The sequence below is a fragment of the Triticum urartu genome, chromosome 4, assembly GCF_003073215.2.
Source record: "Triticum urartu cultivar G1812 chromosome 4, Tu2.1, whole genome shotgun sequence".
Classification (NCBI taxonomy): domain Eukaryota; kingdom Viridiplantae; phylum Streptophyta; class Magnoliopsida; order Poales; family Poaceae; genus Triticum; species Triticum urartu.
In genome coordinates this window covers 76072405-76087689 of record NC_053025.1, presented here as the reverse complement: position 1 = coordinate 76087689, position 15285 = coordinate 76072405, and the positions used below count along the sequence as shown (strand labels likewise).

Here is a 15285-nt window from a genome sequence, read left to right as displayed (position 1 = left end):
GCTACCGATGACGTTAAGAACGTCTGGCAGAGCACAACTGATGACTACTCGATAGTTCAGTGTGCCATGCTTTACGGCTTAGAACCGGGACTTCAATGATGTTTTGAACGTCATGGAGCATATGAGATGTTCCAGGAGTTGAAGTTAATATTTCAAGCAAATGCCCGAATTGAGAGATATGAAGTCTCCAATAAGTTCTACAGCTGCAAGATGGAGCAGAATAGTTCTTTCAGTGAACATATACTCAGAATGTATGGGTACCAAAACCACTTGACTCAACTGGGAGTTAATCTTCCTGATGATAGTGTCATTGACAGAGTTGTTCAATCACTGCCACCAAGCTACAAAAGCTTCGTGATGAACTATAATATGCAAGGGATGGATAAGACAATTCCCGAGCTCTTCGCAATGCTAAAAGCTGCGGAGGTAGAAATCAAGAAGGAGCATCAAGTGTTGTTGGTTAACAAGACCACTAGTTTCAAGAAAAAGGGAAAAAGGAAGAAGGGGAACTTCAAGAAGAACGGCACGCAAGTTGTTGCTCAAGTGAAGAAGCCTAAGTCTGGACCTAAGCCTAAGACTGAGTGCTTCTACTGCAAAGGGACTGGTCACTGGAAGCGGAACTGCCCCAAGTATTTGGCGGATAAGAAGGATGGCAAAGTGAAAGGTATATTTGATATACATGTTATTGATGTGTACCTTACTAGTGCTCACAGTAGCGCCTGGGTATTTGATACTGGTTATGTCGCTCATATTTGTAACTCGAAACAGGGGCTACGGATTAAGCGAAGATTGGCTAAGGACGAGGTGACGATGCGCGTGGGAAATGGTTCCAAAGTCGATGTGATCGCGGTCGGCACGCTACCTCTATATCTACCTTCGGGATTAGTTTTAGACCTGAATAATTGTTATTTGGTGCCAACGTTAAGCATGAACATTATATCTGGATCTTGTTTGATGCAAGACGATTATTCATTTAAATCAGAGAATAATGGTATTTATATGAATAATATCTTTTATGGTCATGCACCCTTGATGAGTGGTCTATTTTTATTGAATCTTGATAGTAGTGATACACATAATCATAGTATTGAAGCCAAAAGATATAAGTTTAATAATGATAGTGCAACTTATTTGTGGCATTGCCGTTTAGGTCATATTGGTGTAAAGTGCATGGAGAAACTCCATGCTGATGGGCTTTTGGAATCACTTGATTATGAATCACTTGATACTTGCGAACCATGCCTCATGGGCAAGATGACTAGAACTCCATTCTCCGGAATAATGGAGCGAACAACAGACTTAATGGAAATAATGCATACTGATGTATGTGGTCCGGTGAGTGTTGATGCTTGTGGCGGGTATCGTTATTTTCTGACCTTCACAGATGATTTGAGCAGATATGGCTATATCTACTTGATGAAACATAAGTCTGAAACATTTGAAAAGTTCAAAGAATTTCAGAGTGAAGTGGAAAATCATCGTAACAAGAAAATTAAGTTTCTACGATCTGATCGTGGAGGTGAATATTTGAGTTATGAGTTTGCTCTTCATTTGAAACAATGCGGAATAGTTTCGCAACTCATGCCACCTGGAACACCACAAAATAATGGTGTGTCCGAACGTCATAACCGCACTTTAATAGATATGGTGTGATCTATGATGTCTCTTATTGATTTACCGCTATCGTTTTGGGGTTATGCTTTAGAGACAGCTGCATTCACGTTAAATAGGGCACCATCGAAATTCGTTGAGACGGCACCATATGAACTGTGGTTTGGCAAGAAACCCAAGTTGTCATTTCTTAAAGTTTGGGGCTGCGATGCTTATGTAAAAAAGCTTCAACCTGATAAGCTTGAACCCAAATCAGAGAAATGTGTCTTCATAGGATACCCAAAGGAAGCTGTTGGGTACACCTTCTATCACAGATCCGAAGGCAAGATATTTGTTGCTAAGAATGGATCCTTTCTAGAGAAGGAGTTTCTCTCGAAAGAAGTGAGTGGGAGAAAAGTAGAACTTGATGAGGTAATTGTACCTGCTCCCTTATTGGAAAGTATTTCATCACAGAAACCAGTTCCAGTGATTCCTACACCAATTAGTGAGGAAGCTAATGATGATGATCAAGAAACTTCTGATCAAGTTACTACCGAATCTCGTAGGTAAACCAGAGTCAGATCCGCACCAGAGCAGTATGCTAATCCTGTTCTGGAGGTCATGTTACTTGACCATGACGAACCTACAAACTATGAGGAAGCGATGATGAGCCCAGATTCTGCAAAATGGCTTGAGGCCATTGAATCTGAGATGGGATCCATGCATGAGAACAAAGTGTGGACTTTGGTTGACTTGCCCGATGATCAGCAAGCCATAGAGAATAAATGGATCTTCAAGAACAATACTGACGCTGACGGTAATGTTACTGTCTACAAAGCTCGACTTCTTGTGAAAGGTTTTCGACAAGTTCACGGAGTTGACTACGATGAGACCTTCTCACCCGTAGCGATGCTTAAGTCCGTCTGAACAATGTTAGCAATTGCCGCATTTTATGATTATGAAACCTGGCAAATGGATGTCAAAATTGCATTCCTTAATGGATATCTTAAAGTAGAGTTGTATATGATGCAACCGGAAGGTTTTGTCGATCCAAAAGGTACTAACAAAGTGTGCAAGCTCCAGCGATCCATTTTATGGACTGGTGCAAGCATCTCGGAGTTGGAACATACGCTTTGATAGTGTGATCAAAGCATATGGTTTTATACAGACTTTTGGAGAAGCATGTATTTACAAGAAAGTGAGTGGGAGCTCTGTAGCATTTCTGATATTATATGTGGATGACATATTGTTGATCAAAAATGATACAGAATTTCTGAATAGCATAAAAGGATACTTGAGTAAGAATTTTTCAATGAAAGATCTCGGTGAAGCTGCTTATATATTGGGCATCAAGATCTATAGAGATAGATCAAGACGCTTAATTGGACTTTCACAAAGCACGTACCTTGATAAAGTTTTGAAGAAGTTCAAAATGGATCAAGCAAAGAAAGGGTTCTTGCCTATGTTACAAGGTGTGAAGTTGAGTCAGACTCAATGCCCGACCACTGCAGAAGACAGAGAGAAAATGAAAGTCATTCCCTATGCTTCAGCCATAGGTTCTATCATGCATGCAATGCTGTGTACCAGACCTGATGTGTGCCTTACTATTAGTTTAGCAGGGAGGTACCAAAGTAATCCAGGAGTGGATCACTCGACAATGGTCAAGAACATCCTGAAATACCTGAAAAGGACTAAGGATATGTTTCTCGTTTATGGAGGTGAAAAAGAGCTCGTCGTAAACGGCTACGTCGATGCAAGCTTTGACACTGATCTGGATGACTCTAAGTCACAAACCAGATACATATTTTTATTAAATGGTGGAGCTGTCAGTTGGTGCAGTTCTAAGAAGAGCGTCGTGGTGGGATCTACGTGTGAAGCAAAATACATAGATGCTTCGAAAGCAGCAAACGAAGGAGTTTGGATGAAGGAGTTCATATCCGATCTACGTGTAATACCTAGTGCATCGGGTCCAATGAAATTTTTTTGTGACAATACTGGTGCAATTGCCTTGGCAAAGAAATCTAGATTTCACAAGAGAACCAAGAACATCAAGAGACGCTTCAATTCCATCCGCGATCAAGTCAAGGGGGGAGACATAGATATTTGCAAGATACATACAGATCTGAATGTTGCAGACCCATTAACTAAGCCTCTCTCACGAGCAAAACATGATCAACACAAAGACTCCATGGGTGTTAGGATCATTACTATGTAATCTAGATTGTTGACTCTAGTGCAAGTGGGAGACTAAAGGAAATATGCCCTAGAGGCAATAATGAATTTGTTATTTATATTTCCTTATATAATTATAAATGTTTATTATTCATGCTAGAATTGTATTAACCGGAAACTTAGTACATGTGTGAATACATAGACAAACAGAGTGTCCCTAGTATGCCTCTACTTGACTAGCTCGTTAATCAAAGATGGTTAAGTTTCCTAGCCATGGACATGTGTTGTCATTTGGTGAACGGGATCACATCATTAGAGAATGATGTGATGGAAAAGACCCATCCATTAGCTTAGCACTATGATCGTTTAGTTTATTGCTATTGCTTTCTTCATGACTTATACATGTTCCTTTGACTATGAGATTATGCAACTCCCGAATACCGGAGGAACACTTAGTGTGCTATCAAACGTCACAACATAACTGGGTGATTATAAAGATGCCCTACAGGTGTCTCCGATGGTGTTTGTTGAGTTCGCATGGATCGAGATTAGGATTTGTCACTCCGTGTATCGGAGAGGTATCTCTAGGCCCTCTCGGTAATGCACATGACAATGAGCCTTGCAAGCAATGTGACTAATGAGTTAGTCACAGGATGATGCATTACGGAACAAGTAAAGAGACTTGCCAGTAACGAGATTGAACTTAGTATGATGATACCGATGATCGAATCTCGGGCAAGTAACATACCGATGACAAAGGGAACAACGTATGTTGTTATGCGGTTTGACCAATAAAGATATTCATATAATATGTAGGAACCAATATGAGCATCCAAGTTCTGCTATTGGTTATTGACCGGAGATGTGTCTCGGTCGTGTCTACATAGTTCTCGAACTCGTAGGGTCCTCACGCGTAACGTTCGATGACGATATGTATTATGAGTTATGTGATTTGATGTACTAAAGGTTGTTCGGAGTCCCGGATGAGATCACAGACATGAAGAGGAGTCTCGAAATGGTCGAGACATAAAGATTCATATATTGGAAGGTTACATTCGGACACCGGAATGGTTCGGGTCGTTTCGGATAAGTTTCGGAGTACCGGGGGTTACCGGAACCCCCTCCGGGAAGTTATTGGGCCTTATGGGCCTAGTGGTGGAAGAGAGGAGGCATACCAAGAGGTGGCACGCCCCCCCCCCCTATCCCAAACCGAATTGGACTAGGGCTAGGGGGCCAGCCCCCCTTTCCTTCTCTTCTTCCTTTCCTTCCCTTCTTCTCCTAATAGGACTAGGAAAGGGGGAAACCTACTCCTACTAGGAGTAGGATTCCCCCCCTTGGGCGCGCCCCTTGTGGCCGGCCGGCCTCCTCCTCCCATCCTTTATATATGGGGAGGGGGGCACCCCATAAACACACAAGTTGATCTTTAGCCGTGTGCGGTGCCCCCCTCCACAGTTTTCCACCTCGGTCATATTGTCGTAGTGCTTAGGTGAAGCCCTGCATCGGTAACTTCATCATCACTGTCAACACGCCATCGTGCTGATGCAACTTACCCTCGGCCTCAGCTGGATCAAGAGTACGAGGGATGTCACCGAGCTGAACGTGTGCAGATCGCGGAGGTGCCGTGCGTTCGGTACTTGATCGGTTGGATCATGAAGACATTCGACTACATCAACCGCGTTATTAAATGCTTCTGCTTTCGGTCTACGAGGGTACGTCGACACACTCTCCCCTCTCGTTGCTATGCATCTCCTAGATAGATCTTGCGTGATCGTAGGAATTTTTTTGAAATACTGCGTTCCCCAACACTGACTTGGTCAACAAGAAATAGCTCATGAAGACAATAAAAGTCGACCCCCCTTTGTGAAGAGCAAGGCACGCCATCACGAGAGTTATATGTTGCAACAGGAAATAATAGATTGGACATCGGAGGCCGATAGTTTATGTGATGAGAGAGGCCCTAAATAGGTCTAGGGAAAGGAGGCAATCGTAGTGCCAAGGTTAACATTTAAAGTAGAGGCAGTATTAGTGTCGATATTCGTCGGGATGAACATAGTCTTGTGAAAATTAATGGTAAGTTCTGTAATGTTGGCAAATTCATCAAGTAATCATTTCAACGTAGAGGTCGCGGTGTTTGTGGCCTTCATAAGAATTAATGTATCATATGCGTACTACTGAACACGGCAGGGTAGAGTCGAGTGAATAGGGTGGAAGAGTAGTTGTTGGTTGTAGGCTTCTAGGCTCAGTTTTTGAAGTACATCGATGACAATTATGAATAGGTAAGGTGACATGGATTACCTTTCCAAAGGCTTATTTTACATTGTATCCAGGGTCCAGGGATGCCATGAAGGAGGATAGCAGTTTTCCTAGACGTAAGAGTTACTCAACCAAAGGCACCACCAGGCCCGGTCTTAGGGGGGCGAATGGGGCTGCCGCCTCGGGCCCTAATACATCTCCAACGTATCTATAATTTTTTATTGTTCCATGCTATTATATTATCAATCTAGGGTATTTTATATGCATTTATATGCTATTTTATATCATTTTTGGGCCTAACCAATTAACCTAGTGCCCGGTGCCAGTTGCTGTTTTTTCCTTGTTTTTGGCTTTTCATAAAATCAGTACCAAATGAAGTCCGAATGTGATGAAATTTTACGATGATTTTTTCTGGACCAAAAGGGGCTCTAGAAGGTTCGGGAGGAGGCCAGAAGAGCTATGGGTGAGCCACAAGCTCATAGGGCACGTCCCAGGGGGTAGGCGCGCCCCGTGAGCTTATGGGCCCCCTATAGCACCATTTGACCTAATTCCACCTCTATAAATTCAGAAATATTTCCAAACCAACAGAGAGCCACCCGAAACACTTTTTCGGCCGCCACAAGCTTCTGTTCTTGTATGATCCCATCCAGAGGCCTTTTCTGGTACTCTGCCGGAAGGGAAATCGATCACGGAGGGCTTCTACATCACCCTTGTTGCCTTCCGATGATTCAGGAGTAGTTCACCATAGACCTACGGCTCCATAGCTAGTAGTTAGATGGCTTTGTCTCTCTCTTTGATCTTCAATACAATGTTCTCCTTGGTGTTCTTGGAGTTCTATCCGATGTAATCTTCTTTCACGGTGTGTTTGTTGGGATCCGATGAATTGAGGGTTTATTATTTGAATATTCATGAGAAGTAACGGAGTATTTTCTGAACTTTATTATGCATGATTTTTATAGCTTTGTATTTCTCTCTGATCTATCTGTTTGGTCTGGCCAACTAGATCCATTTATCTTCAGGGGAGGAGGTGCTTTATGATGGGTTCAATCTTGCGGTGCTCTATATCCGAGTGACAAAAGGGGACAAGATACGTATTTGTATTGTTGTCATTAATGATAAAACGATGGAGTTTATCATATTGATTGGATTTAATTTGTATACACCATGTCATCTTACTTAAGGTGTTACTTCATTTTCCATGAACTTAATACCATAGATGCATGCTGGCTAGTGGCCGATGGGTGGAGTAATAGTAACAGATGCAGGCAGGACTCGGTCTATTTGTCTTGGACGTGATGCCTATATACATGATCATTGCCTTGGATATCGTCATAATTATGCGTTTTTCTACCAATTGTCTAATTGTAATTTGTTCACCCACTGTATGCTATGTGTTCGAGAGAGAAACCTCTAGTGAAAACTATGACCCCCGGGTCTACTTTAATCATATTTATAAAAAACAAAATCCCTTTACTACAATTTTATTTCTTTTATTTTGTTTTGCAATTTATCCATCTACCTATACAAGGTTTGTTCCTTGCAAGTAACGAGTTCAAGGGGATTGACAACTCTCTTGCCTGTGTTGGGTGCAAATATTTGATTTTGTGTGTGTAGGTGATGTTCACGAGGCTTTGCTGGATTCTTCTGTTGGTTTAATAAACCTTAGTTCTTAGAGCATCTCCAATAGATGGTCCAAATTATGACGGTCCAAAACCGGAGATGAAAATTTTGGACCGTCAAAAAGTGTGTTTTGGAGCTCCGAAAAAAGGCCAACTCCAACAGATGGTCCAAATTCATGGTCCAAAACCTGCCAGCAGCCGCCCTGCTGTTGTTCAACCGCTGTCCAGCCACTATACAGCCGCAAATATTTGAAAATAACATAAAAAAAATTCATGTCCACAATATCAAATTATTACATAGTTCTTCAGATCCAGGAGATGCAATGCAACACAAATACAACATAGTTTTGCACAAATACAACATAGTCTTGAACAAACAAATAATGAATCTATGCGGATCTTTCGCCATGCCATTTCCAATGCTCTTCCATCAAATCTTTCTGGAGTTGGTCATGCACATCGCTGTCTCTAATCTCGATGTAAACCTTCATGAAACGTCTGATGCGCTGTTCTTTTCGCATGGGGTTAACAGGAATGCCCATCAAGTGATAGAAGTTGTAATCTAAATGTTTTCCATGCTCGTTCTCAATGATCATGTTATGCATGATCACGCAAGCGGTCATGATGTACCAAAGGATCTTTTGATCCCAAAATCTAGATGGTCCTCGCACAATAGCAAATTGGGATTGCAAAATCCCAAATGCCCTCTCAACATCTTTTCTAGCCGCCGCTTGTGCATTATGAAAGACAAGTTCTTTCTTACCTTCAGGTTTTGCAATCGGCTTGATGAATGTACTCCACCTCAGGTAGATCCCATCTGCAAGATAGTACCCATAGTTGTAGGTGCGGCCATTTTCTTCGAAGGTCACCGGTGGTGCTTCTCCATTTGCTAAGTTGGCAAAGAGAGGTGACCGGTCGAGCACGTTGATGTCGTTGCAAGAACCGGGCATACCAAAATATGCATGCCAAATCCATGTTTCATAATCAGCAACTGCCTCAAGAATGATAGTGGCATCCTTCCCACGACCCTTGAATTGTCCATGCCATGCTTTTGGACAATTCTTCCATTTCCAATGCATGCAATCCACAGACCCGAGCATACCTGGAAACCCTCGAGCTTTGTTCATCTCCAAAAGCCTCTGAGTGTCCTGAGCATTGGGTGCTCTCAAATACTGTGGACCGAACACTTCTACCATAGTTATTGCAAATTGCTTGACATAGAAGATAGAAGTGATCTCTGCCATCGCCAAGTTGTCATCAATGTAGTCTGCCGGAACACCATATGCCATAATGCGCAAAGCGGCAGTGACCTTCTGTTCAATGCTATGGCCAAGCAACCCGGCACAGTTCCTTCTCTGCTCGAAGACTGGGTTATGCTGCTTCACTTCATTGCAAATGCGGAAGAACAAGTCTTTCGACATTCTGAAACAGCGTCGAAAGTAATTCTCCGGAAAAACAGGTGGTGATGCAAAGTAGTTGCGCACCAACCGTTTGTGCGCATCAATCCGTTCTCTCCGAATGAACGTACGACCATAAACGGAACCACCGTGCTTCGGTTTCTTCCTCTTGTGCATGGCCACTAGCATAGCAATCTCCTCTTCTTCATGCAAATCAAATTCCTCGTCCGACGATGAATCATCCACAAAAGAGGAGTCAACCGAGCTCATCTACAATGCACACAACCATCGTCAAACATACTATCCAAACCCAAGTTAAATCATTAAGTTTTGTCATTTTTTTATCTTGAGGAATTCCTTCAAACACCTTGTGCGCACGGTGGAAGAAGATGGCCGCCGGTTGGATTGGCTGCTGCTGACAGCTGCGGTCGGCTCCGGACGGCGGCGGTGATAAGAAATGAGGTTGGAGGCCGGCCAAGAGGAGCTCGGTGGGCGGCGAAGACTAATTCGGCAGCCGGGCGGAGGGCGGCGGGGAGGCGGTCGTGCGGCCGGCGCAACGGCCGTGGACAGGCTCACGGCCGACGGGAGGAGGTCGGCGGCAGCCTAAAAGACTCGGCGGAGGCCTACCGTGGCAGCAGGACCGCCGGAGGGGCCGAATCCAGCGCCGGCTACCACTCGATTCGGCGGCGGCAGGGAGGCGACGGGGGCGGAGGGCGGCGGTGGAGGAGGGCGGCGGGGGGGATGTGGGGTGGTGGCGGCACCGACGGCAAGGTTTTGGGCGGTTGCGGCGGCGGATTCCGGCCGGCTGTGTCGCGGGCGGGCGGACGGGCGCGGGCGGGAACGAAAATGAAGTGGCGGTTGGGCGTTCGCGGGCGGCGGCTAGTTTTGGACCAAATGCTTCTCGTGATGTATATTTGCATCGCGAGGTGTTGCATTTTACATCACCAGAAGCCGCGGTCCAATTTTTTTTGCATATAAACCGTCTGTTGGAGTAGCGTTTTTTGCTCCAGACGGTTCAAAAGTTAGTTATTTTTACATTTGGACCATCTATTGGAGATGCTTATCTCTACTGTACTGCATTTTCCCTTCACTTCGGAAAAAATCTCGACGCAGCTCACAAGTAACAGCCCCCGGAACCAATAGGGCCCCGTCGTGCCTCTGTACTAGGTCTGGCCCAAAGTGACGGTTGACTCCACGATCTCCGTCGAGGCCTAGCGCATGATCTCCGCCTGTGACCGCAAGGTTGATTCCACGATCTTCTGACTCCTGTGCGCATCGTGATCGTCGTCTCCTGAATTTCCATCGTGGTTGTTGCTGCACGGGTCAGGTATCACGTCGTCGCGCCCGAAATATGTGGGTACGAGCGTACGCTGACTCCACACATCCAAAGCACCCTCCGGCAGGCCGGAACAGTACACCATGTTGCCCCTGTCTACGGCAATCTTGTCACGTTGGTCAATTACCTCGGCGATAACAAATATCTATCCTGGCTAACACTGGGGTGATGATAGCTTGGAGCCCATGGCCTATTCCGGGTGAAAAGTGTCGGGTCGCCCTTCAGCGAGCTCGCTTTTAATCTCGAAGCTGGGTATGGGAACGGATACTACATCGGTCTGCCACATACAGGGATACCATGTAGAATTCTTTTTTTTCTTTTGAAGGACCAGCGAAGGCTGGTGTTCTTAATACAAGCAAAGTTTCGTAGACTTTTGCTTTCTCCCTCTTTGTCGAATAAATTATTTTGATGGATTCTTGCAATATGAAATTACTTCCAATTTTTAAGGGAAGTCCTTAACAAAATGTGAAAACATAGCCCAAAATGCTAGTATATGGTTAACTCTTAGGCAAAAATTGGTGGTTACTTTTGTTGGATTGATTAGGACTGCCGTAAAGTAAGAAAAAAAAGGCCAATGCCAATGTTGCAACGAATGGAGCGGTGGATCAAATGCAGGGTTGTCCCAAACAATTTGTATAGAAAATTCTCCAATTCCTACTGCATATTTTATCTACAGAAAGTTTATGTTGAGAAAAGCTTTAAAAAGTTGGAATTGTATTACTTTCATATTTATATTTAGAGGCCTTAGGTTCTTGTTTCGCCCCGGGTCACCGAAATATCAGGACCAACGCTGGGCACCACTTATCAGAAAAGCCCCTAACACGAAGAATGTTGAGCAGTGAAGGCCAACAAATGGAGTCAAATGATTTCCTGAAGTCAAGCTTAATGATCATGGTGGGTGATTTAATTCCATGGCAGCAGTTTAGGAGATCAATGGTGTAAAGGAAATTTTGGGAGACGCAACTAACGAAAATGAAGCCAACTTGATCAACAATAACTAGTAGCAGAACCGGTGATTAAAAAAAAATACTATATGCTCCTGATACAACTTTCTCAAGCATACTACCTTCCCGAGACAGGATCTCTTTGCATAGGAAATTGATTCCACTAATTATCAAGAACATTCTAAGAGCTACTCCCTTCGTTCTTAAATATAAGTCTTTCTAAAGATTCCACCAAGTGACTATATACGGAGTAAAATAAGTAAATCTACACTCTAAAATATGTCTACATACATCCGTATATTGCATTCCATTTGAAATGTCTAAAAAAAACTTATATTTAGGAACAGAGGGAGTACTTGAGAATGTCTTTGCATCTTCTCCCCCACCTATATCCTTTTTATTTAATTATAATGGGGCTGCCACATGAGCACACACTCATGGATAAAAGTACGAGCTAGTGCCTAATTTTTAATAGTTTATCATGATTTTGATAAGATATCTGAACTTTCGAATTGATCCACTCTGCATACTGGTTATGTACTCTGACAAAGTAGTCTGCGTCTATTCTTTCTTATTTGAAATCCTAAAATCCCTGCATCCAAATTTTGATCCTCAATTCATTTAACTTTTGGTCATCGATGAATCAAAACTATGTAGATCTAACATATATAAATGCATATTAAAAAAACAGTTTGTTGTTTTTATTCTAACATTTACTAGTGCCCGTAGTTATTTATCCAGCACCCATCCGAAATGTTTCCTACAAAGGAAGCATACAATGGTAAGTATATACGCACTGGTTTGTACTTGTATGATACGGTCATGCTAGTTGCTAGGTAGTACAGTGAACTAATGACATGTAACAAGTTGGTTTCTCCACAATACTTAGAAATTATTATTATTTTGTCACTGAAAAAAATAGCACGCTATAGCATGCTGATAATGGGCTCCGTAAATAAGTCTATGTACAATGGCTTGCTAATAGCACGCTATAGCGTGATATAGCACGCTAATAGCGTATTTTAAGGCCGACACTATTTTGTTGTAGCAGGCTACATTTTTCCTTGTTTTGAACAAACAATGACAAAGCAAGAGGCCTAGCAGTGCTTCCGGTGATGACAATTTCTACCAGTTAGAGAAGCCGCGTTGTAATCACCAGATGTTGCCCTTCTTCGATCTTACACATCAATGCATCAAAAGTTCAAAATACAAGGCTTTTGCATTCTCAAGCAAAAAAGTGATAAATAAGTTTCAATAATAATAAGTATAAACAGTTTACATAGGACCACTTATTCTTGCAACTTGCCAGACAATTAACCCAAACAAAGGAACCCACATTTAGGACAAAGAAAGGATTTGTCTAGTGCATATCTAGATGTGCCATAATTATTGCACATCTAGTGACACAATCAAGTATGAAAAGAAAAAGAAAAAGCAAAAAAAAATCATATGAATCTTCACATAAGATCAATGACATAAAACTTAAATGTGCGATATTTATGACACATCTAAATCTGCTTTAGCAAAATAGACAAAGAAGTGCCCAAATCTCAAACCATAACCGAAAGTAAACAAACGAGAAAACTGAAAAGAAACGGTCTGCGAAGTATATCACATTTAAGCCCTCAAAACACTTGCACGCTAGTGCATGACATAGACGTCATATTCGATGGTGGCGTCGCCAGTCTCGAAGTCGAGCCAGTGGGTCCGGGCCTGCGCATACCCATGGGCGAAGTGGAAGGCACCGGTGCCGCCAACAACGGGCATCTCGCCTAGCTCACGAGGTTCATGGTCTGTAGGAAACCTAGCTCCGCCTGGTCCGCCCCCATGTATAGGCCCTGGGCGCGGCCCACGGCCGCCGAGCCGGGCTCCGGGCCATCGGTCAGCGGGTCGTCCATCACGTTCACCATCCCCAAAAAAAGGTCCGCGACGACGGGTCCGGACCCGCACCGCCGACGGGGATGCGCCGCTTACAGTGTTGTGGAAGTAGAAGTAAAGGTGTGTTGGTTTTTTTTAAGGGAAAATACCTTTTTATTACTCAAAGTCCACAAGATGTGGGATACAATTTTGATCATGTGGCTGGCCTAATCACACATGACGCCCTGGCAGTAAAGACAATACATGTTTAGCTAGCTTATGAGCTTCAACATTTGCCTCACGCCTTTCAAAAGTAAATTTACAAGTAGTGGGTGATCTTGATCTAATTTCTCTGATGATGACTCCATATATTCTCTGACTCCTTTTAGCAATGTCCTCTATCACCTGTTTGCAATCGGAGGCCACAATGTAATGTTGTTGGTTGAGATCTTCCGCTAATGCAACAGCCTCACGACATGCAATGGCTTCCAACGTCGCAGGATCACTAACCCCCGCTATCACTATGGCTGAGTGTGACACCCCGAGACCGATGTGTCAGGTGTCGTCCAGTTATTCGCTGTTGTTGCCTCGTCTTTTGCTTGCGTGTCATGCATTTTATCTTTGCATCATGTGCATTGCATCATGTCATAAATCTTTTGCATCTCAACTAAATAATTTGTGTGGATCTTCGATCCATTTAAGTCGAGGGAAGAGTGACTTCTCTTTATAACTTTATCCTCCTAATATTTAGGGAGTTATTATAAATATTTCATTAATTTGGAATCATCGTAACGCATGTGCAAAATAATTCCCATGTCTATTCCTCTTCGATTTTGACCTTCAAACCTTGCCAATATCTCTCATCTCTTTTCTCGAGGCTCCTCCTAAAACCTCAACATTTTTAGACACCTCTAATTCCTAGCCCTTGTTCAAACCATTTGAATTAAATTCAAATGATTTTGAATTAAATCCTTGCGATCATGCCTCTCCTATTTTTCTTGGAACCAGCGCATTTTTGCAAGTCCGGGAATATTATTTGCGTGCGCTAATTCTTTCCCTATCCCTCTCTTTCTTTTGTCTCTCCAATTCTTTTCTGTTAAAGAAAATATGAGAGAGAGAGAGAAGAGAGATAGCACAGGCCGGCCCAACCTCCAGCGCAGGCCCATTTGCCCCTCCAAGGCCCAGCCATCCCACCTACACCTAACCCTAGCCCACACCCTCTGGACGATCCTCTCCCCCCCCTTCGTTTCCTGCTTGCGCCGCCAGGAGAGGATTGCTCGCACCCGACTCCCTCTCCCTCTCCATTCGCTCGATCTCCCCACCTCTCGCTCCCGTGTCCGAACCACCTGCGCCTCCCTCTCTCTCGCTCACGCCGAGCCCCTCCACTCCTTCTTCCAGCAAGGCCCCGCACCACTCGTCCCAATTTTGGCCGGAGCTCGCCGGAGCCACAACACCGGCCGTCACCGGACCTCCTCCTCGGCTCCACCCTGCCGGCTCCCCCCGCCTCCGCCTCACCCTCGATACCCCACCGCCTATAGTGAACATCGCCGGTCTCTCCTTCTTCCTCCCGTGCGCCTCCCTCTCCTGCAAGGACGCCCCTCGCCTTGCCGCAGCCGAGCTGCGCTACGGCGCCGACCGGTGCTGGCCTCGACCTCCTCATCTGCTGTCAAGCTCCTGGAGCTGCTGCTGCTCCCTGCATCGCCGCGCCCTCAAGTGCATCGTCTCCCGCAGCCGGTCCAGGAGCTCCTCGCCGCCACCTCGTCACCCTGCTTGGTCCGGCCACCGCGTCGCCATGCTCCAGCACTGCTTCGAGCTCGTCTTCCTCGACTTCCCTGTCGCAAGCCTCCATGCGGCTTCATCGTTCTCCCGAGGTCCTTGTGCTACTTCTTTTCAACCATCAAGACCGGCAAGGTCAACTACAGGGATACCACGTACCACGACACACGGATGCCCGAACGAGTACCACGACAGACCGCCCAATACCCCTTCGAATCCTTCAAGACCGTCAAGTGAACGACTACCATCGCTCCAAGATCCGAACGGCTACGACGACATGAACATCTACGGAACGCTTACGACTACACGATGAACCGCCAAGGCCGGCCACAACCCTTGTA

At 44.4% G+C, this 15285-nt stretch overlaps 1 pseudogene; it reads right to left on the bottom strand.

Annotated features, from left to right (window-relative positions):
• Positions 1 to 12952: 12952 nt before the first annotated feature.
• LOC125553583 overlaps positions 12953 to 15285 on the bottom strand; it is a 30204-nt pseudogene continuing 27871 nt past the window's right edge.